Genomic DNA, 24,168 nt, shown 5'->3' with positions numbered 1-24,168 from the left:
TAATAAGACCGAAGGAGCCGTTTTGTCACCTACCCAGTATCACCGCAGCCGAGTTTACAGTCAGTCGGGTGGAGAAGCTGTGGATAAAATTTGTCATTTGCCATTTCTCAGCTGGGCTTCCTCATCTGAATAGCAAAAAACCTCAGGCTAAGCAAGGTCATTTAATGGGAGTTATGAAACTCTAAAAGCAGGCTTAGACCATGATCAGCAACTAAATTTATTGTAACTGTTCAGATTAAGGAGACGTTACTTAGATTAGCAGTCTATGAGGTTTTGTGGATTGGAAGGATTGTTCACTGTTGTGTTTTGCTTAACAATAAATGAGAAAGGATATATCAATTAAGCTTATCAGCAGTATTGTTGGGAGAGATGGAACTTGAAGTGGCGAAATAATAGCCCTCCACCCAGGATCATCAAAGAAATAAATCAAACTGCCAAAAGTGTGGCTTTTGCCACAATGATTGCTCTGATTTTAGGTTGTTCGTCAACAGAGCTTTGCTGGTTAGGCCTGGATTTCTTTTCTGTTTTCCTAACCAATAAAATTATGCCAGCAAAACTTTCGGGTTTTAGACAGGATCTGAGTGACGTATTTCAGTTGAATGATCTCAGAATTTTTTGTGTGTCTCTGTCTCACAAATGGCCTTTTCAACACCAATTTACCAAAGCTGGTTTGTAAGATCATTAGACCTTTGGTTGGTTTTATATATAATTTTGTAAAACAATAGCAGCATAACATACAAGGGCAACCCTATTCCTCTAATTAACTCTGTGCCTTTCAGATATCAGCGTTTCTGAAATAACCCTCTTAACACTCTGCACTTCTCAAGTAACTGTTCTTATATGTGGCAATTAGTTCTGGAAAATATCAAGAGTTACAGACTTCTGGGTTCAACTCCTGTGGGGCAGTAATGGAATTCTTAGAGATCAGCAAAAAGGGAGAATCATGGGGTCTTCAGAAAATAATTAGATAGTTGATGATGATTTACTGAGATGATTTAATTTTGTCAAATAGAGAAGAAATGAGTTTACCTCAGTGGATCCAGTTTAGTGTGCTGGTTTGCTCAGCTTTCTGTATTCCTCTAGTCCAAACTCTGTGTGTGTTTTGTGTGACTGATTACACGTGAAAGCAGCTGCTGAAGTGTCTTTGGATACTTAGTTACCTTGAATTTTCCTATGAAAGAATTCAAAGCTATCTGGGGTCCTAAATCACATTTAAATAATCCAAGACTGTGATTCAGCTGATTCAGGTCCATTGCACACCCCAAGTGGAAAAGCCTCACACAGCCTTCTGTCAAAAACATATGGAGAAAATGCGGTGGGAAGTGGAATGATTAGCGGTAATCAGCCTGTTTCAGCTCCTCTGAGAGCAGCACCAGATTCCTGCCCCACGGGAGCTACTCAGATGATGACAGACAGAGTGCCTGAGACTCAAAGTGCTGAGCATCTGTGATCCCATTGACTCACTTGAAAACGTAAGTCCTCAGGTGTCCTGAAATCCCCTAAGTTTTGCAGTTATTTGGTTATTAAATTCCTCATGCATGGGCTATGTGCCTGGTTTTGTTCTCCAAAGAGGCCACTCTTTTGGAAGTCAAAGGCTCAGGTTTGTACTCCTGTAGCTTAAGCCATCCTGCCCATTAACCCAGCTTCACTTCTTTGGAAGAATCTGCCCTTTCCTATGATCCCAGTAGATTTTCTCTTGCTGTCTCATTATCAGCTTTCTCACATTCAATAACAAGAGCACAGTAGGACCTTTTTTACTCTGCTAACACTAAAAATGAGCTGTCAATCCTAAACCATTCCCACTTTATTGGAGTTGGAACTAGGCAATCTTTAAGGTCCCTTCCAACCCAAACCATTCTGTGATTCTATTATTCATTCATGTTTTCTCAAAGCCATGTCTCTAACTGTAAATTCTCCTTTGTGCTTGAATTTGCTGGAAGCCTGGGACCTCTCGCCTGGGCACTGCGCTGCTGCCTCTTACACAAGGATCCAGTCCCTATGCACTGGAGCAGAAATTTATCCTAGGGATGGAAAACCACATCAGGAACAGAAGAGCAAGCCTCTTCTGCTGGTTGGCACCCCACTGAGCTGGCATCCCCAGGCCCGGTCACCTTAGTATAATGATATTTCTAGTCAGACCACAGTGTTGTGTCCACTCCTCCCCTGTTTTTTGCACAAGGACCATTGCCAGGGCCGAAGGAGCTGGTCAGCTCCTGGCTCATCCCTGATGTGATCCCCTCAGGGCTGCTGAAACAGGTCAAAACTGTGTCCGCTTCGTTGTGGTCTTCACCGTGAGCATCTCAGCCACACTAATGGCTCTGATGATTGCTGCCGCTGGGCACTTGGTGCCTAACGCTTTGTTATAGTGGCTGCTCAATACAGGCTTAAATTAGCATGTCTAGTGTTAGACTGAGCGTATTTATCTTGGGCTAGCATGACCGCAGTTAATAATCGTGCTGTAATTGAAACTTGCCTTTGACATCACCTTCCGACTGACTAATTGGATTGTGTCTTAGTTATTCTCTGCAAGTATTTTTTTCTGTCTTTTCTGATCAGCCTGAAAGGTAACCCCCCAGCAGTGTCAAACCCAAACCAAATTGACCTGTCACAGAAATCGAGGCTCAAGTTCAGTTTTTACACTAGAGACCTTTCTGAGCGAGTTAAGAAAACAAGGTGAAAGTTTGCGCTTTGGTGCATGGTGGAGCCCAGTGACTTCTTGTGTCACCCGGGATTTTGGAAGTCGGTTTTGTTGTTGCTTTGCTTTCATCATAATTACTTCCATCAGGACAATATGGGGTTCAGAGGCTTCCAAATCAATGTTAACATTATATTCTCTCACCATATGTAAATGAACATGCGAATTCTGGAATATTAAAATGATGTTCTTGGGGTAGAGTATACAACACACCCTTCGTAATGCTATTTATAAACATGGAGAGAGAAGTGAATGTCTCAGTTAAAACAGCCAGCTGACTATGTGGCTTACGACGTATAAAGCGCTTCCCTCATAATGTTTGCATTTGTGGGAATATTTCTTTTTCCTACACTTTGTCATGCACTGATTTTAAATGACTGATCTCTTGCACGATAGCTTATGTGGCTGTGATACAGCTGGCAGGCAACCTAAGGCATTCTTTAATTTTTAAATAAATAAGTTAAAATAACAGTGATTGAAACTGAGGCTATATTAAACTTGATATAAATAACCTGACTTACAAAAAAGCAGCTATAACTTTATAACTCGAAGTCACCTACAGATTCTGTTTCACTTCATCCATTATACTAAAAATGTTTGTAGGGAAAATGGACTAGATGACTACACGTGGTTTTTCTTGGAGGGACAGAAGGGAATTTTTGTCCCTGAACTCACCTGTTAATTTCTTAAAACTGTAAAGAGCAACAGGACACCATGTTGCTCTCTATACGCGCAGGCTACTTGAATAATACAGAGATCAGTTTCAATGCTGAGTCTGTTTTTCTCACTGCACTACAAGAAGCATGTGATATTTCCACTAAATGCCCGCATGAATTCACAGCTGGTGTAAACCAGCAAATTTCCATTCATTCCTTTCTTGGTGCAGTGTCACTTTGGGAAGTGCCTGTCATTGTCATCAAAAGGCTAAACAACAAGAGATCAGCCAGCATCCTCAGACACAACTGGCTCCCTGTAACTTCCGTGGAGTGGTACCATGCATGCTGCGCAGAAATTTTGTGTGAATTTATCTTAAACAACTTGAAGTGTGTGGGGTTTTTTCCTTATTCCGGAAATGGTATAGCCATGTCATATATGCTAGAGAAAAAAATATATTACGATTTAAGTAATATATGTATTACTTGACACAAGTGCTATTTCAAACACGTGGCATAAATCCATGCTCCTCGTCTTAGCAGCTGAAGCAATCCCAGTCCTCCTGGGAGAAATGGAAATCTTGGCTAACCCTACCATGTCCTGTACCTCCCACTCCCACCCTTGGAGTGGGGTGAAAGGATTTAGGAGAGATTTACTGTGGCAACAAGCCTAAGCCTATCTATTTAATTCCAGAGCTATTTTCCTTTTTGCAAAAGGAAAGCACACAGCCTTTCCTTGTGCTCCACTTTGTGGTGTAAGACTTCTCTTGGTTAAAGCACTGTATAAATACAGGTCTTTGGTACCCATGTCACTGACTGGTTATACTGGTGGTCCATCTGCTTCATCTGCTACTGTTCCTGTTGTGATCTTAAAGGCTTGCCATCATGTGATACATTTGGGTGCTGTTAGAGTGATATCTGAGCTTGTTTCAGGTTAAGATTTTTCGTATCGTTTAAAGGAGTAGGATGCCAAATTTCCACCATACCAATGAGAAAGTAACTTTTCCCCTTCAAAAGGGGTTTTTGTGTCCTCAGCTGAAGGATTTCACTCACACTAGCTAAAAAATTTCCAGCACAGAGACTGTTCAACGTATTTACAGGCAATGGTTACTGATCAGATGCCACTCTCACCGATGAACAGGATGAAAATAGACGATAAAATTCCTTTAATTAAAATCAATATGTGAGGAATAGCTTGACTTTGCAACTTTCAAGAAGGAATGATAGGTTCCTTTGGATCCTGTAGCACCCTTTCCAGCCCCAGCTGCCCTTCTGTATGTAAGAAGCTATACAATAAAGGTCCATGTGTTCTATCTTGTAAATCATGTTGATTTCTGTCTCCTAAAACAAGCTTAATACTTGGCTGAAAAATTGCCTCTGTTAGTAATATTATTTGTAAAAAAAACAGCTGGGCTTACATGTATGCTCTCTTGTTTGAGTGAAAAACTATAAAGATGGCTTGACTGATTTTCTTTCTGTAAGAGTTATTTCCTCTCTTCTCCATGTTTTCATGCAGTTTTTGGAATCCCTAAAGACTATGTATCTAACTGCAGCCGGCAAATACAATTTCTCCCCTTAAGCCCTGAAGCTCAGCAACAATGTTGTTTCAAGCACCTGGAAGCCAAGAACAGGTACTGTCATTTTTCTTCTGCACAATTTAATTTTTTCAGAGTTATTAATAACTGGAATGGTAGATTTCCATCCTTGTGTTCTCGTGTGTTTCAGTGCTTCTGAAAGGTCCTAAATGATGTAAAGATTGAGGATTCAGGAGGGACTCCTGTCTATTTCCACGAGGGCGTTGCTGGAGACATGTAAAAGCAACTCCAGAAAGACTGGACTTGTAGCCAGATGGGATGACAGGTGGGTACCTTTTTTAAGATTGCCATGGGTAAAAGAAAGGACGAGAACTGAAGCTCAGCTTCAGATGCATGTTCAGCCTGCTGAGCATGAGGCTTTGAAAAGTATGATTTACTGATCTCATTGTGAGAACCTGCACTAACTTTTGCTCCTGTATAGCAGAACTAATATGCACATAAACAATGCAGCTACTTTCATCTTCTAAAAGGAATAATTTATAGGTTAGGACCTGTAGATAACTTTATTATGCAGTCACCAGCTTCATGAAGTAGAATCTGCTTTGAATAACCATGACCATTGCATGGAGACATCTCACAGAGTGATCATTAAAACTCCTGGTCGCTTGACAGCTGCCATAAAAGTTCTTTGTCACACAGTAGGACTATGGTGCTGTGTAACTAAGCAGACGAGGGGGTGTTTTCTGTATTATTTTCCCTGTTTTGTAGCCTTTGGCAAGCACATTGCTGTTGACTGCACACCTATAATCCTTAGCAGAACTTGATATGCTAAATCTGTTTCATGTTCGTCTAATCTATGCCATGATTAGTACTTGCAAGAACAGTACATGCCAGGAGTGAGTTAATGTTTGCATAAAAGATATAAGTTAATCAGAACTAAGCAAGCACAAGGCTACCAAACTGACTTGGCTGGTAGACAGCCTGTTAACGTAAAATGCAGACCACGTTAATTGTTAAATATGCTGATCATTCTTTCCAATTCTCATCAAAGTGAATCCAACTTTAGAGCAAAGGAATTAATTCAACTTTGTCTTAAATGGCGATAGTCCTGTTTTCATGTGTGGGTATTCCTAATCTTCCTGTCTCCCTTCTTATTATTTGTATACACCGTTCCATTTTCTGGAGACAGCAGATGCTGCCTGAAGCATCACAACAGAGCACACTGGCTGCTGCTCCTGCTCGGCTCTAGGCTGGCTGTGAGCTTACTGTGTTTCCCTGCAACTGCACAGAGATACCCCTTTTCTGCAATACTTCTAAGAAGTCGCTCTCTAGTTGTTGTTGTTGTTTGGGAATTAATACTTCAAGGATCACAAAGTTCGTTGCACCGAACACGGCAGCCTAAACAGTTTTAAATTTTGTGAACTTCAGAATATTATCAGACCCAGCTGAATGTCTGGGTGCCTTACAGCTTGCTACATCCAAGTTTAGGACATGTTCTTTGGTGCAAATCTACTAATGTAATGGTAGGAACTTCTTTAGTTTTAGGTACTTGGAGCCATTTCTTTTTGGACTACAGATGCTAACAGTGATTGCAAAAAACTAAGTCATGTCTTTAATTTGTTGTAAAAATAAAATGCTCCTCCCTACCTTTTAATAACATGATACTCTGTGCTCTTTCCATAGTTCTATAAATGGTCTTAAAAAGAAAACTCTGAATCTGTGAAATGTGGCGGGTTCATTAAACATCTGGAAGTACTCTCATGGCTGTCATCACTTGCTTTCAAGACAGTGAAAAACTAGGCTGTATGATTTCTTGATATTCATACAAGGAATACCTAGTAGCATCATGGTTGGTAAATAAAAGATTAAATTTTCTACACTGGAGATTGATGTTTTAAAGTTTGCGTTTGGGCATTTCCTGAGGGCCTGTTACTAATGCATAATGTTAGGGGCTATTTGTTTTTACTTTGTAACTAGAGTAGGCAATCTAATGCTCATTAGGTAATCTTTATTGGACCATCTCTGCCGTATTTATACCGCATAGTACCCTTATTACATGCTTTGTTCCATTTATTTCATCTGTTAAAATTAGATATTTCCACTGTATTCAAAAAGCATCCATGTTCTTGGCTAGCAGGCACAGAATTTGAAGTGAACCGCTAGAAACTGTTTCTAAAGCAACTTTTTATACAGTTTATTATTCCCATCTCTTCTGTTCAGGAGCAAGTGTTCACAATGCCTGTGGTACCAGTGTCCCCATGGAAAATCAAAGGGAAGAACACAGTGACAACAGTGATTTTAAACCAAGTAAAAAACCCAAACCCAAAACAAAGAGGTAAGAAAGTAAACATTGAAATGTTTCATTTTATATATGATAAAATATGAAGATTAAAAAAGCTCCATGTTTAAAGGGCCCTTTGCTTTTTCCCTTTAGTAGTGTGAGGGGTTTTTTTGCTGGCTCTGGCCGCTTTTTGGATCTTCCATAATTGACTTTTTAAAAAAAAAAAAAAAGTAAGGAGAGAGAAAGAAAAAGAAAGGAAGCAGTTCTGAGCATTTTTAACAGTTTAATCCTCTCTTTTGACATTTGCCATGTACTCCCTAGATTTACAGTCTACTGTTTCAGAGCGCTGCAGTGAAATACCAGCAATACAGAAGAAATAAGACATTAGGTCACAGCTATGTGACTCAAAGAAATGGCTGGAAAAAGCAAAACACTTTCGATTAAATACATGAAGAAAACAAAGAATCATCCAGGCACCTTCATATAGAAAATGTCCAGAGGTTTACGCTGAAAGACACTGCTTGTGCCTTTTATGTTATGTTTCAGGTTTAAAATGTCTTTTTTTTTTTTTTTTTTTTTTTTCCATTTTTCAGAAAGCAACAAATACAGATTAAAAGTGAACATTCTTTTTCCACAGGTATTTCAGGGGAAGAATCTTCTCTGCATTTTAATAGATGTGCTGCATTCACACAGCACGCAGCCTCCAGCGTTAGCACCGGCACTGCGGCAGTGCCCGGCATTTTCTAGGACCTCCTTTTCACACGCATCATTCGTATAGATAGCAGCTCTACTTGTCACAGGTAAAAGGTTGGTAGAAAACGCCAGCTTTTTTGCTAGAACCTGCTAGGATAAATTCAAGAGCACAGTGTTTAATAATTATGTACCTTTGGAAAAAGTGCCAAGATGAAATCAGCGAGCTAGAGGACAGTGAAGCGTAGGAAAAAATACCACAGGCATAAAACGAGGCCAGATGGGCTTGACCTTCACAGCTGTGTGCTGAACCTCCTGCTGAGGCAGGCTGCTGGGCACGTTTGGAACGGGGCAATGACCCTCCGTTGATTTCACAACAGTCGTCAGACCCAGCTGATGTTCTCGTGTCATAGTTTAACCAGTGAGCTGGAGGTGGCAGTCTCCATGTTGCATGACCAATATAAAAAATAGCAGAGACTTCCTATTTGTCTGTGCAGCCTTACAGCTTTCTGTACCGAGCTTTTCTCCTGAAGGAACTAAGATAAGCAGATCCAGTGGCGGTGTGTGTTAATCCTAATAGTTATTAGTTAGCATTAGTTAATCATTTAATAATAGTTAGCTGGAGACCTTTCCATGCTGTCAAATACAACAGACTTTACCGAGGTTATGAGGAATTCCTCCTGAAATGGCAGTAATGGTTCAGGATGTCATGACCTACGTTGTGAACTTAACTCATAGCATCACTGAAAGAAGTTTGTTTGTAGAGATTTTCTTTGTATTTGGTATTCCAAACAAAGGAAATTCTTTGTCATTTGCTTTCATTGCAACATTTTCTTGGAAGATTCATTTGTGTATTTTTACTTTCTTTTTGTTTGTATGTTCTCTATGAGGCACGGAAGAAATTTCAAAACGATGTGTGAACCAGGTTTTCCTTCTCAATGCGACATGCTAGCCTTCAAAGGACTCTCGTGTGTGTGCACTTGGGACTGTATTGCTAGGCCAGAATTCCTTGGAAGTGGCCACAGATTCCAAGCTCATCAGTTTTGGGGTGTCCTTTTTGACACAAATGGCTTGGGATATCAGACAGTACAACGACTATTTATGTCCTTAGTATTTTCTTTTCTAAAACCTTCTGAAGACAACTATTTCAAATCTAAAATTCTGAATAAATGCATCAGTTGAAAATACTGGCTTAGCAGTACAGGTTTGTCCTTTCCAGCCGCAATATGCTATACTATCTCTGAAGTGAATGATTAATTAGATATTTTGATGTGTTCTCATGGTGGTTTTGTAGTTTTATGTTCCAATGAGGACTTATGGTATAAAACTTACAGAAGCTTTCCCCTAACCATCTGGCAAAAGGCCTGGCAAGGGTGATTGCTCTGTTCATTCTTGAATATGATAATACAGATGCAGCACTCCGTAGCAGTGCAGGGGATATGCCTGTGATAGGGAAGTTTTTCACGAGGCTCCCGGCTCACTGTATGTGTTGCACAGTGTATGGAAGGGATTTGGATCCTTTACCACAAGCAGCCACTTCAGGGTTTTGTAAAGCACTTCAGCTCTGACTATGGACATAAATGTTCTCCCCAAATTATTTTTTAAATGAACATTTTGGACAGAAATTAGATGAGCTAATCCTTATAAATTATATGCCATACCAAGTAGAATGTGACATATTAAAACTTTGGAAGCCCATTAGGGTCCACGACATTTAAACCTGTTTAATTTTTTGAAACAGGATTCCTCTCTTATGAAATAACAGTCAGTTCAGCTTTTCCAGCATTATACCTGTGCGTAATGGAATCATCCCTCAGCATGACTGGTGACTGTCCAGGGCTTAATGAAGGAGGTTCTAGCAATCATAAAACCTGATTTGTGAGCAAACAGGCATACTTCAGGAGAGCCCAGCTCTAGCTTTTTACCACATCAGAGAGATAATTTAACAACCCAGAGCTGGAGATTTTGGTGCTCCGATACCTGAGCTGACACTAATCAGATTGCTCCTTTCAGCTGGCATCTAAGGCTTCATGTCTCACCTGAGCTTTACCTTGGGATTTGTTGGGCACTTCCCAACTGCATAGTATGGATGGGCCTTGTTAATTCCTGGAAATAGTATCAGCCAGAGAGCAGACCTTAAAGAAAACCGTTTTCCAGGTTTCAGAGATTGAATTCGGTCTCGATTTGTGGCAGAAGTAGCAGCAGAATAGCAAGATTTCTATTCAGTCTAGAAAAATTGTTGCTTTTAATTAGTGGCCTAGTGCTGTATTTGGGACCTATGGCATTGTGGTAGTGTAACAGGGATTTCTGTTCCATTTTATTCCACACTGGCCCCCTAATTAAAAGGTGTTCATCCAACAAAGGAAACTAGGAAATCATTTGTGAAAAAGGGGGGTGGCTATAAATGCTTTTTGGGTTTTTTTAAAAACTCTTGGGTGGTAAAATGGAAGGGTACTGTACACTGGGAAGGTGATGAAGAAAAAGGATCCTGGAAGGACATAGCCTCAAAATGAAAAAAATAAATCTGGTAGAAGGAATTTGACTGTGCTACTGTTTTGCTATATCTACATATATATATATATATATAGTGACATAAATATCTATATGTGCTATACATCTCTTACGTTGATGTAAGTAGAATGCAGTTGGCTGTGGAGCATCTCGATATATGCTATAAATATCCCTTATGTTGATGTACGTAGAATGCAATTGGCCGTGGAGCCTTCCGACAGATGGTGTCTCTGAAGGGCTTAACCAGAGCTGTTAACCAGGATAACCCAATAGATAGAAACATGGAAGAAGGTTCTTTGATGTAATGGGGCATCTTGGCTTGGGTTATTTATTTTTTTTTCCTCTCCCCCAGTCCTGAAGTTCTACAACATCGGGGTGAGATCCCTGAGGAAAGGATACTGAACAGAGGAGGAGGATTGCAAAAGAATGTGACTGCGAGTGTGTGCCAGAGAAATGGGAGAGAGTGCTGGAGTCTGCACGTGTTCAGGAAGACGAAGGCAGAAGAGCCTGCCATGGGGGACCACAGCCACAGTGTCCTGGCTTGTGACATTCAGTTCCAGGTATAATGCAACCTGTTTTGCCTGATATTGTGATCTACCAAGTGAATAGGATTGAGCAGCTTTTTAAGGTGTGTGTAACAGCATGGTAGAGTCAGACACAAGTGAAACCAGTCTCAGCTCACCGTCTGATCTAGCCTGATGAACAGTGACCCAGTTCCTGTATGCTCACTGGGCTGTGAACAGGTCCAAACTCACTCATGTATAACTTTGAATTTATCAAGTAGAATCCTCCAAATTAACAGATGTGTCCATTGTGTCTCCTGTTTAACTGAACTATTAGTAATTCATCACTTACGTAGCATCATTCAGGAATTCCAACATGCCCCGTTCTACTGAATTTTTCCTTGCACTGGCAGTAGGACCAGCTTACCCCAGCAGTGCACTAGGTAATCCATTCACACGGAGGGCCTTAGCCATGACCCGCTCTGGCTCCAGAGGCACCATCACAAAATCCCTTGCCATTTCCCACCTGCTGTAAATGACACTAAAGATAGAGCTGATACAACATTTTACTATAAAACTTAATTATAGGTCCATTTTTCTTCATTAAATTAATGTTAAACATAATCTATTACAGAGGTTCCATTCAAAGAACAGATGGGAAATACAAAGTAATACAGATACAGATTAAACAATATTGGCAACAGTTAATACATTTACACAAAACACAAAGCTAGTGTGTGCCAAGTGTTCTTTATAACTATGCTTAAATCATGGAAAACAAAATCCTTTCCTAGATTTGTTTTTAAATTTGTTCAGATGCAAAGTACTTCAGTGAATCTACAGGGTAAAGGCCTTCCAAGTCTATGAAACTTCAAAGTCCACTCTGTTAAATGTTTTGAAGATTTTATTATAATTTCTCTTTTTACTGAGTTATGATATCAAACAAATAAATTGCTTGAGCTAGGAAGCCAAGCAGTTAGATCACAAGAATTACAGCTGAGGTGTCCGGGCTTTTCCAGTGGGAGGAACTGCTGCCTTAAGAATAGTACAGCAAGATTCTGTTTGTCTAAGAAAAAACCCAAAGAATTCAGCTTCCATATGATAAAGTGTGAACTGCTTTGTGAAGGGACATGTTGCCCACACTGCAGCCAAACGCCTAAACACAGCCTGCATCAAAGCCCTTTCTTCTTCACATTTCCGATATCTGCTCAATAGCTGTTTAATTTCTTACTGTACCCACAGCGTCCATCAGCGTAAGAGCAACCAGCACCCTTGCCTGCATGACTGCTACTTTCCCATGGGCCTGGATGGGGCACGTAAGGATCCAGTCCCAGAGAGTGGGCAAACAGTTTAGGACCACCCTGTGAGAGAATCTGTAGGGCAACAGAAAAGCGTTCCTCTCCCGTCTTGTTTGGTTTGACAAGTGACAGAAATAATCTTGGTAAAACCTTGATTTTTCCTTTATGCTGAAACAATATCCAAGGGAATTTGCAGACCCATTTACTGTAAAAAAGCCCCAGACCCAGCCAGCCTACGCTCTGCAAGACCCTACCCCTGTGCTTGCCACCGGCTGTGGCCGGGCGAGGCGGACAGAGGGAGACAGGCTGTGTGGGATGGGACCATGATGTCCACAAAATCATCTGCTAGATAGCTGGATCTTCACAAGTACTATCTGAGAACTGTAAACTCAAGCTCCCTTGCAAAAATCACAAACGCGAGTCAAAAGACCAGCAGTGACTCAAGCAGGGGAAGCTTGTCTTTTCTGGGGTTTTCTCCTTTAGCCTGCTCCTCTTATTTTCTCTACACTCTGTCTCTCTCTCATCCCCCTGTCTTTATTTGCATGCATTTTGAGGTATGCAAATTTATACAAACATATTTACACTTACACAAACAAATCCTCTTGCTTTGAAAATATTAAGTATTCAAATATCTGGGGAAGAAAAGGCGGTGAGTGGATGTTATGCACTGAAACAAAATAAAGCAAGACAAAGAAACTCTAAATTTATTACCAAACTAGAAATCCAGTGCCTGCAAAACAATTTAAGTATGGTAATAATTCCTTGAGGCAGATTATATGAGCCCCTTACACATGAGTTATACTTCAATAGTGACATGCAACTCAGTCTAACAAGGAGATACAGCTCCAGTGCTTAGAGTGAGTAGGCTCTACCTAGAAAATGTGCCTTCCTGAGTCACTGCAGCATCTAGCAGTATTGCTCTGCAAGTTTTCAAACACACAGAAACATGGAGTTCTCAGCTATATATATTTTTGTGTGTGTGTGTTATTGATGAGAAGCCACATTCTTAGAGGAAGATACAGATACTCTTTTCCAAAATACCTACAAATTTGCTGTGCATTGATTCAGACTATTCACCTGGGTGAAATCTGATCCCTAAGAAAAAATATTTGGAGTTTAGCTAAGCTGGCACTCTGATCCCCATTGCACAGCACGACCACAGATGGGCAAGGACAGAGATACTCGTAGTGCTGGGAAGAGAGGGAGGGTGAGACCGTGGTGCAGCCCCCGTGGTAGCACACCTCACTGTAGTGCCTGATTGCTGGGTGACACTGAATCACTGTTGAGTTCTGGGAAGCAAGAGTCCAACTCCAAGGGCTTTCCTACCCCCCACCCTGTTTTTCTTCTCCCTTATTCCTTCTCCAGTTTGTGAAAGCCTGGCTTGAAATTTCTATTAATCCATTTTTCTTAGGTGGGTTTTTTATATATATATATATGTAACATTGCACTGTTACAAATAATAAATTCTTTCCCTTCCTTAACAGCCTCTAGCACATAGAATTTTGGCTAGCAGCTTGAATAAACATGTCCCTTTCCATCAAGGCTGCATAAACATATTGGGTGCTGCCTGATCCAAGACACCTTTACTCTTTCTTAGGCATTTGTACAGTCTACTGCAAGATGCCTTGGAAACTTCGGAGTTTCCAGCTTAACTGAAAGTGCTAACTGCAGATATTTAATGTATGAAAGCTTTTTCTCATGCTCTCTCTCTCTTTCTCTCTTACGTTCCACTTGGACAGCAATTTCATCATCATTTATTTTATATAAGCCCCACTTCAGAATGAAATAGGACTGTTGCTCTCCTCGTTTATTTTTTCCTGTCTCATCTTTGCTTTCTGTGCTCTTGGGAGGCTGTTTGTCCTGTTTTCCCACTTGGCATGGATTCAGAAATATTTTTTTTTTTTTTAGTTGTCTCCAAGGCTACAATGCTAAAAGGCCCCAGAGGAGTTGGGTACTTGACTGGAAAGACACTAGCAATATCGAGGGCCCTGCTCCTCCTTGTTAGAAGAAATACGTTTTGCTGGAATTTTTAAAGGAAGATACAGGGCTGTAGGCACCAGCTGCCTATGAGCTGTCTCTGATCCCTTCACTTCTTTTGAAAACCCTAACACATGCATTCATCTCATGATGTCAATTTTGCCGTGAGTACTTCATGACTAATTATGAAGGTCTAAAGGCCAGCTTGTGCTAGAGCTTTGCTCCTGAGACGTGAAGCTGCTCACTGGCCCTGCGGTGCTCATGAGCTGCGGGAATGGGACACTTGGCCCTGCCAATCTCTTCTAACAACCTTCAGCAGGAATGTGCAGTGCTGCTCTGGCAAATATCGTATCAGATGGAAGAACTGTTAGTATTTAAATTATACTAGAATTAACCCAATAAACGGGTCAGACCTTTTATCCAGTCTAGACTCTGTGCCATAGGTGCAGTTTACAAATGTTACAGTAATTTGGCTGATGATTCTTTCTGGATTTTAAAGCTGTTCTGAAATTTTCTCCCTGCTAGGACTGAGAGAAAAAATTGAGGATGAGAAATAAGTTTTTGAGAACCTTCTTCCGAGAAAAAAGTGGTCAGTTCAGGATAGAGATTTTGCTAGTGGTAAAAGAGAACAGACTAACGAATACCACTCCTGGCTGCATCGTGTGAGTTAAACAGATTTTGTTGCATAAGTAATTATTTATAGAAAGTAGAACAGATCCAAAAGACAGTCACACCCAAAACGAGCTTTGCACTGTGCACACATGTACAAAGGCAAAGTCTTTGCCCATATAGCAAACAATTGGGAAAAAAAAAATTATTTCCTTGTCTGTATTTTTGACAACAGTGAACATTTCAAATGGAGACACTGAAGATTTAATTTTTCTCCAGTGCTGCCTACAATATCAAGATGTGCTTTTCAGTATAATTCTACCTTCATGGAACACAAGGAAGCATTTTAGATTTATAGTCACCCGACAAACTACTGGTGACACACTGACAAAAATAATTCATTTTACTACCTGTCTTAATAATTTTTCTCACTTTTTCTGTCAATAGTTTTCTTTCTGGTTGCACCATTAATTGAACTTATATGTTGCAGTGATAATTAATATGAGTTTCATACAGTTTGAAACATGAACATTTCTGACTACTTGGAAACATTTCCTATTTTCCTGATTTTAATTAAACTATTCCATTTCATACATTTCAGTAGTATATGTTGGAGATAATCTGGGTATTTCTTATCAGAAAAGGAGAATCTGAAGGTTTTTAGGTATCCATGTATAGAAGTAGTCTTTAAATTTTAAATATATCTAGATCATATCACCTTGGTCAGATCTACTCAAGGATGTAGACACCTAAATCGGATCTTGGCAGAATTTAGGTGCCTATTTCCAAAAATAGGACACTCCATCTTTTGCATAAACCTTCAGGTGTCCAAAATTATTGACACTTTGGCAACTGGCCCATTATTTTCGTCCTGTTGTCTTGTGAAAATGGAGAGTAGACCTCTGCACTGCTTGGGAGCAGAGATGCATGGTAAGCTCTGGTAGAGCTACAGGAACATTCCAAAAGATCTTGTTTCAGAGAACAGCAGTGTCAAATGCTGTCCTGGATAGGACTGGTGTATACTGTGGGCTTTTCCAGTTGAACTCCAGTTATGGCTCTGACCAAATTCTTTGGCCCAAAATGTTCTAGTGTTCACTAATTTTTGAGTATGTCAGATTTCTAACCAGCTGCCCTAAGGTTTTATCAGTTTGAGTTACAGAAGTAAAAAAATTATTCTACAGCTTCACCTGAAGACAGCAAGAACTGTAGCTCCCCACTTCATAGCCCCAGAGCTGTTGCCAGCTGTTGAAAGTACCCTAGATGCCTCCTGCCTTGGAGGCAATTTGTTGCAAGGCTTTGGCTGGATGATGTTCATGTTATTATTTGTAAGAGCAAAACATTGATTATATCATGTATTAGAAAAAAATCATAATAAGGCTACAAATCCCTTCTAGCTAAGCACAAGTGTGTAGAGACAGTGAGGTATTTCTCCAATAAACTTCTTTTTCTTTGAGCGACACTGCTCTCTTTAAATATGACTTCTACATATGTTTGTTCCATGGCATTTTTTTTTACTCCACAACTTCTCACTGAGTGTTGTGCTCATTTTTTTGTTCAGACTTCCCTGCGCATGGAGTGCCAGCCAAAAGCAGGAGCAGCACCACCAGCAGCCGCATTTGAAGCAGCCGCGTGGTGTTGAGCACGTGAGGAGTGAGAGGCGCTGGGCAAAGGCTGCACCCTCCGATGTGTCCTCCATCCTGGTGAGCTTTGTTGACTCAGAAGCATGTGCATGGTAGTTCTGTGGCAGGTCCACAAGCTGATGCAGAGACAAATTGCCTTACCCAGTCAGCTCCCCAAATTAAAACCCGAGGCTGGCAGAACATCAAGTACCAGGATGCATGATGGCAGGTGTACAATGGAATTTAGGTCAGGCAGGGAGGAGAGATCAACAGCACAGAGCCACAGGCTCTAATTCTAACTAATCAAGAGACCAGCCAGGGGTTTAGTCCTGACAATTGAAGTGGTAAACTGAGAATAATTACATGTTTGGAAAAACATCCCCTTGGGCATTCAGAGTCTGCCCAGATCACTAGAAATGATTGTGATAAAAAGCATAATGAAATAACCAGGTCAGCTGGTGGCAGCCAGGACATCTATTGCAATAATCATAATCCAGGCTCTGCAGAGAGATTTTGGGGGAAGACTAGAGGATTAGTCAAGAGCTGGTGTGTGGGGAAGGGCAGCCATTTAGCTGTTTGGGAAACTAGACATTTTGAAAGAATCCTATATAAGGAAAAAGAACAATTTGACACATTAGATTTAGCAGAGCACTCAGAGATAAATTTCTGAATTGCTGTGAGCGATGTCAGATATTTAAAAATACTTGTTTGGAAAATTGCTGTGTAGTTCAGGTAGGTGTTCAGTGAAGCCTTTGCAGGAGCATGAAGATGTCTGCAGAAATTTAAAGCACATAAGTTCAAGGAAATACCCTTGGGGTTATGAAGCAGGATGTAATGTAAATTATTCATAGCTGGAAATTAGTAATTAGTCACTCAGTGACAGAGGAGACAGGAAGCCTAGACAAAGTGTTCATTAAGAGGTTCTAGGCCCTTTTTCATGCAGGCTGCAAAGTGATAACTAGAGTCATCAGCCAAAGCAAAGCCCACAACACACCCAATTAAGAAGAGGTTATCTTGCAGGAGCAGATTGTAAGTCAGAGAGTCTTACAGCTGTGTGAATAAAGCTGTGTTCTCCAGGGACCCAGATGGAATTTCAATGAAAGGATGAAGACATTGCCCACAGGTAGGCTGCCAAACAACTGTTCAATGAACAGGGTGTCATCTGCTCCATGAAAGATGTCCCTCAGCTCATGGAAGTCATCTGTGTCCATGGGGTCACTTGTTCAAGATCGTTTGAAGCACACAAATATATAGCACTGGGGTGCCACTGTTTAATTTTGTACTAGTACTGACTTTGGGGCAGGGGCCATAGTGACCTAAGGACTTGCACAGTGAGCACCCACGTGGTCTCTAGGGACTGTAGACTTCTGTCCGGGGAAGGAAAGAGAATGAAAGTATTCAACTAGATATGGGAACTGGGAATGTATGAAAAGAAAATAAATATAATTTATGGTAATAATTGTACTAAGCAGAGCTGCAGGAAAACAGCCAATTATTTTAAAGCCTGTTATTTTAACAATCTTAGAGGAGTTTTGTTATTTAACTAACTTGCTATTATTTTTCAGGAACTCTTTTGGTAAATATTTTGTGTTTTAAAATATAGAACCTAGAAAAATGCAATGAAACTAAAATTCTTTATTAAAATTAATAAATACATTTACAGAAAGAAATATATCACCCAATAATTTGTGACTTTGGGGGCTAAACTTTGGAAAAAAAGTAACCTTGAAAAAATGGGTTTAAAAAATCTGCAAATTTTTCATTTGAACCTGAAAATGCACTTTTATTTAAAAAGATTATTATTAACATGTATATTGTATGTAAGTTCACTAAAGCTGTTTAAGTATTGCAGCAACTTAGTTTCATAAGTTCAGTCTATGCAATAGATTTAAGGAAATATGATAGGCAGCTGTTTCCTAGGGGATGGAGACGTCCATTCGAATTTCCCCACAAAAGATCCTAAAGGATCAGAGAACTGTATTTTAGAGTTGGTTTGGTTTTTGGTTTTTTTTTTTTTCAGTAGAAAAGAAGCTGTACTCAGCCTAACTTTACTCTGTGTGCATAATATTATCACAGGTTTGACCCACGGCTGCTATTGCTCATGCTGGGAGCAGCAGGAAAACGGAACGAGGGCTGGCAGCGTGGTTCTTAGCACTGAAGTAAATTTAACAGCTCTGTGTATTTGTTACCTGCAAATTTTCTGAGGGCTTACTCCACTTCTGTTTTTTTGGTTTACTTTTTTTAGGGGAATATACATGTCGGGAGAGTACTCAAAGCCCAAAAGCATTTGAGAGACAGTTGGTTGGCATTTAGGTGTCTGAGAGATGGGGTTAACCATTGATGGGTTCTGCCTCCTGAGGCTTTAGTCTTTACCCACCCCCAGAAAAGCACAAGGCAAAGCAACTCCACATGAGGGCTGAGAGCGTTTTCATGCTGTGAGACTTCATTAGGGGCTTGTGTTGTAATTTGTGTTTAATTTGTAGAAAGGCAAGCTGTAAGGATCCTTCTTAGCATGCTAGGTATAGACTGTCTACATGTAATGCAAAAGAGAAGAAAATGTATACAAGATCAAGGGCAACTAGAGTATACAAGGAAACTGTGTTAAATTAGGAAACACATCTAGGTCAAGAAAGGGTTTCAATGGATTGGAAAAATGAGGGAAAGAAGATTTACAAGACACAAATAATTATCAAGTGAATTTTTTGGCATGTGGACACTCTCAGGAGAGAGTCGGTCCAATAGCTATTTGAACTAAAGTCAGCCAGTTTTTGCTATATGAGCAGTGTAGCAGTGAGGATCATTTTTACAGGCCAGAGGGAGGAAATGAGAAGATTATATATAAATCAACAGAATTGGAAAAATGTAATAATACAGAATTCTGACAAATACTGTTTTAAAATACATTCACTTATTTAAAAGCCCTTACCAAAGCTGCATATAAACTTATAAGCTACCAAGAGTATGAATAAAAGGCTCTGGGGTTTTACTCATAAAAATGTGCTGACATAGATGGGTCAAATTTTTTTCCATTAAGTTTAATGGTAGAATCAAAATGTACATCCATGCATGGCTTGAAAAGAAAAATGTCCAATTTGTGAAGTCTGGTACCAGCCAGTGAACGAGATTAAGCAAATGAGAACTTAACATAGGGGAAAGCTCCTGGTTTTCTGCCATAAAAAAGAGTGATAATACTGTCAGCAGCAAATGTGATGCTATTTTCCAGTGGATGCTAGACCTATTGCATCGCATTTACTATGGCAATGCAAAGTTGTTGACAAAGATATACACATTTCCTTCCTCCTGAATTTATTTTCTTTACTGTGTTTATTTTTTAAACAAAAATGTCACTTGCAGATAAGAAAAAGAAATGGAACGAGAGTAAAAGAGGCAGTCAGGCACCTCAACTTAGCCCTTCTCTAATTTTTTTTTTTTAGCATAAATGGACCTGATCACAAAATGCTAGTTTGATTTTAGTTACCCTAAAGGCTTGTGGCTATAAAGAGCTGGAGTGTTTGCTCTGACCCAGTCGTACCCTTTACTTTGTGATCTCTGGAAAACATACGGGCATGACTAAACAACAAGCGCAGACAATGATGCCTGCTCCACCCTGAGACCTACCTGACTAGACGTAAGCCCGCTTTAGACCAAAACCTGGGTAGCCACATTAAAGCCATCACATTTCCTTGGGTGTATATAAGTGCATCTACTTTGCTTTCAAAGAAGATGTAGTTTATGGCTGGCTAAGCCAGAAGATAAGTCAAACTATGACTGCATCAGTTCGTGTAGACTCACTTTTGGAAGAACATATCGATGGGAGCTATTATTCGTGGTGCCACCAGTTTTACAGCTTAAAATTGCTTTTAATTTTTTTAAAATGAAGGAACACAATAACAAGTTCTATAGCAAGTGTGTAAGACTATACACACTGCTTGAAGGACAAGCATTTATTTAGCTACTATAATGCTAGCAATTAAAATAGATGTTCAGCCCAGCTTTAAACCTGGGAGTATAATTATGATATTCAAAGTCCTCAGTAAGACAATCAAAATGGTCACGTGAAGTGTAAATGAGCACTCGGGCGGTTAGAATCCCCATATCTCTGCAGAACGGCATGTGGTCAAGGAGACAGAACCATTATCTGCCCTGGCAACTCGTACTTTGGTTAATCTATGTGTTCCTGAATGCAGTTATACTGGTAGTACTCCTCACAACCTCTTATCGGAACTATAGTAAAAAGTAAATATTCTCTGAGAACGATCCCTCTATTCAGTCCAAGAACCAGAAAGCCCTTAAAACACTTGCATCATGAAAAACAATTTTCTAGAACTTGCATTTTCTCAATCCTGTAAACACGGTATATAACAAAATGTACCATTCCTCTGATGGCTGTCATTCATGTAATGGCAATTTGAAGTCCAATACCCACAGTTAATCATTATATCATGAAGGAGCTAGAAAACTTGACAAGAAGTTGCTTCAGGATTTTTATGAATTGATTATATCTGTGGGAGATAATCATATATCTCCCATTTCCCAGCACAGAATAATTCACATGGGAAATTGCTAGATTACCTACTATTCTGGTTACCTGTGACACTTCTTTATGTAATTGGAAATGATCTGAAGAACAACAAAGTGGCAATGATTCTCAGCTCCCACATGGGAAACCATCAAATCAACTAGGACTCTTCCAGAAGAGAGGCAGCTGACAAGGGTAATGACAGGGTCTATAAAATCATGAATGATGATATCGTAGATGCTAAAGGTTTAGTCTGGTTTAAGAGGAAATTGAACAAGTTCATGGAATAGGAATCCACTGAGGGTAATTAAATCATGGAAACGACATCTGAAGCTGAGAGCGGCCAGAAGCAGAGAGAGCCTGAGCTGGGAAATCCTCCGTGCTTGCTCTGTTCTTGCTCTTTGCCTGTGGATGCTGTCAGGGAGAGCGGACTGAGGTAGTCAGACCTTTGGTGTGATCGCTGCCCTTATATTTTTATGTAAGAAAACCTGTGGAAAGTGCCATCTGTTGAAGTCTACATGACTGGTATGACTTTTCGGGACAGAAAGTGTTATAAAGACCCCACTTGTGTATTTGATATATCATACCGGAACGGGTATTTGAACAAATAAATACATAGGCAAAGCTTTTATTTTTAATACCCAAAGCTGCATTATTGGAACTGTTTCTCAAAAGCCAGAAGAGATAGAAAATATTTCAGTGAGTTGGTCTGCTTAAATGAAAACAGGGCTGAGCTTCGTGTATTTTGCTGTCTGAAGAGTTTTGTACCTCTCCTTCTTCAGTCCCTAAAGAGGTTCAACCATTTGCCTATTCCAAACTAAGACAAAGGAAAAAGCTTGTTTTGTGGTAATCCAGTTATGTCCTTACCATTTCTATCTATCTTCAGACAAGTCATTGGAGATGTTGATCGTTCAGACAATAAACCAGTAGAAGCCCTCGCTGCATAAACGCTGCGTAGTGATTTCAAAACCAAAGCATACACTGTTGAACGGTATGAAATGCGGGTTTGCTGCTGCTCTCACCATGATCATCGATATCACCACCTTCAGAGGTGCGCATCACTGTCTGTGCAAATGCCTTGAGAAGGGTGAGGTGACTGCATAGCCTTCAGGTACCACAGGCATGAGGAGGGGAGCTGATTTTAACCTCCAAGTCTACCACCTAGCCACAGAAACCCAGCTAATAAAGAATTACACTGAAGAAGTTACTTTGATTACAAACACAACAGCAGATAAGACAAGATGGAAGTTAATCCTTCACTAGGGAGGGAAGCTAATGAATTAAAATACCGGATAACACCAAGAAAATATTGGCTCCAGGAAAATCCAATGGGTGGGCCAACTGCTTACCAATGCCAAAATTAAGTACAAATATTTAAAAACAGTATCATCTGGAAATTGCAGGGATAAAGATAAAACAGCAACTAAAAAAAGACCATTTGTACCAAGACAGTGGCAGAGGTGGAAAAGCCTTCATTTTATTGACTGTTCTCATCAAAGCTATAAAATGCAAATGTTGTGCACACATGTGTCTACCATCTGCAGGGCCTGGCAGCCCGCAGGCTGGCTGTATGGGCAATCAAATTTTCACATTATGAATGATAAGAAAGCAATACAGTGGCAGCGGTAGCTCATGATGTGCTCTACCATGCAGGTGGTGTTTACAGATAAGCGCCTTTTTGGAACGAACACTTGAGGTCAAAATAATCCAGGGAGTTTTTTGAGCAGAGAAGCAAACAATATTAAAACAAATATGAGCTCATTGTAACCCTTACTGCTTAGGCCGTTGTGTTTATGGCAGGCTTCCCAAACGGAGCAGTTTCTCTTTGTAGTCATGCAATGCACCTGCCACTTTTACAGCACAAACTCACACCTCTGTGTTCACGTTGGTAATCTATCTGCATGCCCTCATTGTGGTTACAGGTTGTAACGCCCAGATTTGCCCCTTAGTATTAATTTAATGGATTGCATCATGGAGAAGTAGGTTGAAAAAGGTAACTTGTACAAGAAAAAGGCATGTCTATTTAAAAGAAGTTTAAACTAAATAAAGCACTATGTCTTTGGTGAAGACTAGCATACATATTGAACAGTTCACAGCTCTTAATACCAGGATAATAAAAAATAAGTTTCATATTTGACCTCGGCTTTCAGACACAGTTATGTTCCAAGATGTGCTGTTCAATATGATTTAAAGTAGGCAGTCATCACAAAGATGAATTAGGACACATCAAGTTTGGTGAGATCAACTCTGCAATGTTATAACTCAATTTAAATATGTGAACAATCTATAGACATGAAACAAATCATACCAGCTAAAGAGCTGCCTAAGTGAAAGGTCTTTGACTCTGAATGTGTGATTTAATGCTGATTTAGAAGAGTAATATGCAGTGGTACCAGAGGCTGGCCCCAGGTCCATTAATAACGAGCAGAATCTAGTCCTTCTAATACCAGATTCTTTTGTGAAAATATTTTCTTCTTTTTGGTTCTGTGCAGGGCTACAATAAGCAATAACTTGCTGTATTACCAGTTTCAGTGATGGCAGAAGGCATTCCTGACTCTTACATCTTCTGAAATTCATCCATCTTCCAGTTCCTTAATTTTGTTGCGGGTTTTGATGTCTTAACCAACCTCAGCTGTATAGTGCTGCTTCTGTCTGCAATCAAAGAAGCCACGTAGAAAAGAGTTATTTGGGAAAACTACTACTTGTTTTCTGAATCTGACAGAAAAGTGAAAAAAAAAAGTCTAAAAATTTTGAGCTTTCAACTTACCTTTGAAAGAGCCAAATGCTTAGTACTAGGAGGGATTGTTACTCTGTTCACTGTAATTGAGTGCAAAGACCTGACTCAACAAAATACAGAAGTCAGTAAGGAAATGGCTTATCTGCTCAAAATACTGTGAAAAATTCAATGGGAAGACAATGCTGGGTATTTTAAAATACTTACTATGAAAAATAAGCGTATGAGAAAGATGCACAGTAAATGATAAGGAAGACATTTAGGTCATCTTTTTACAGAATCAAAAGCAGAATTGTGTGTAGCTGGCGGTCACTTTTGGTAAACATGTTCGATTGCTCAATATTGGGGAATCTTCGCTAATTTTCTGTTTGGAGACAGTAGAAATAAAAAAAATGCACTGCCGGCTTTTTTAGTGATGCTAGAGCCTTAAAGCTGCTTTTTAACACAGATGGTACAGAGGTGGAATACAGTCTCATATTTCTTTCTAATAATAACTATCATTCGTAGGGAATTATATTTCCCAGGGTACTTATCTGTTTGTCAT

General features: G+C 39.9%; 1 long non-coding RNA gene across 2 annotated transcripts in view; it reads left to right on the top strand.

The window, feature by feature from the left end:
* LOC114013913 (uncharacterized) overlaps positions 1-21,838 on the top strand; it is a 45,509-nt gene extending 23,671 nt beyond the window's left edge. The window contains exons 4-12 of one of the 2 annotated variants that reach the window (XR_008745424.1): positions 4,865-4,979; positions 5,074-5,236; positions 6,567-6,736; positions 7,104-7,218; positions 7,802-7,964; positions 10,718-10,925; positions 16,311-16,452; positions 17,449-17,494; positions 18,448-20,412. This is a non-coding gene — a long non-coding RNA (uncharacterized LOC114013913). Of the gene's footprint in view, positions 1-4,864; positions 4,980-5,073; positions 5,237-6,566; positions 6,737-7,103; positions 7,219-7,801; positions 7,965-10,717; positions 10,926-16,310; positions 16,453-17,448; positions 17,495-18,447; positions 20,413-20,908 lie in introns of those variants that run through there. The other variant, XR_008745425.1, reaches the window with a different exon arrangement.
* The last annotated feature ends 2,330 nt before the right edge of the window (positions 21,839-24,168 follow it).

The sequence above is a fragment of the Falco peregrinus genome, chromosome 1 (assembly GCF_023634155.1).
Source record: "Falco peregrinus isolate bFalPer1 chromosome 1, bFalPer1.pri, whole genome shotgun sequence".
NCBI classification, from domain to species: domain Eukaryota; kingdom Metazoa; phylum Chordata; class Aves; order Falconiformes; family Falconidae; genus Falco; species Falco peregrinus.
Note: the sequence above shows the minus strand (reverse complement) of the source record. Positions and strands in the feature narration are given on the sequence as shown.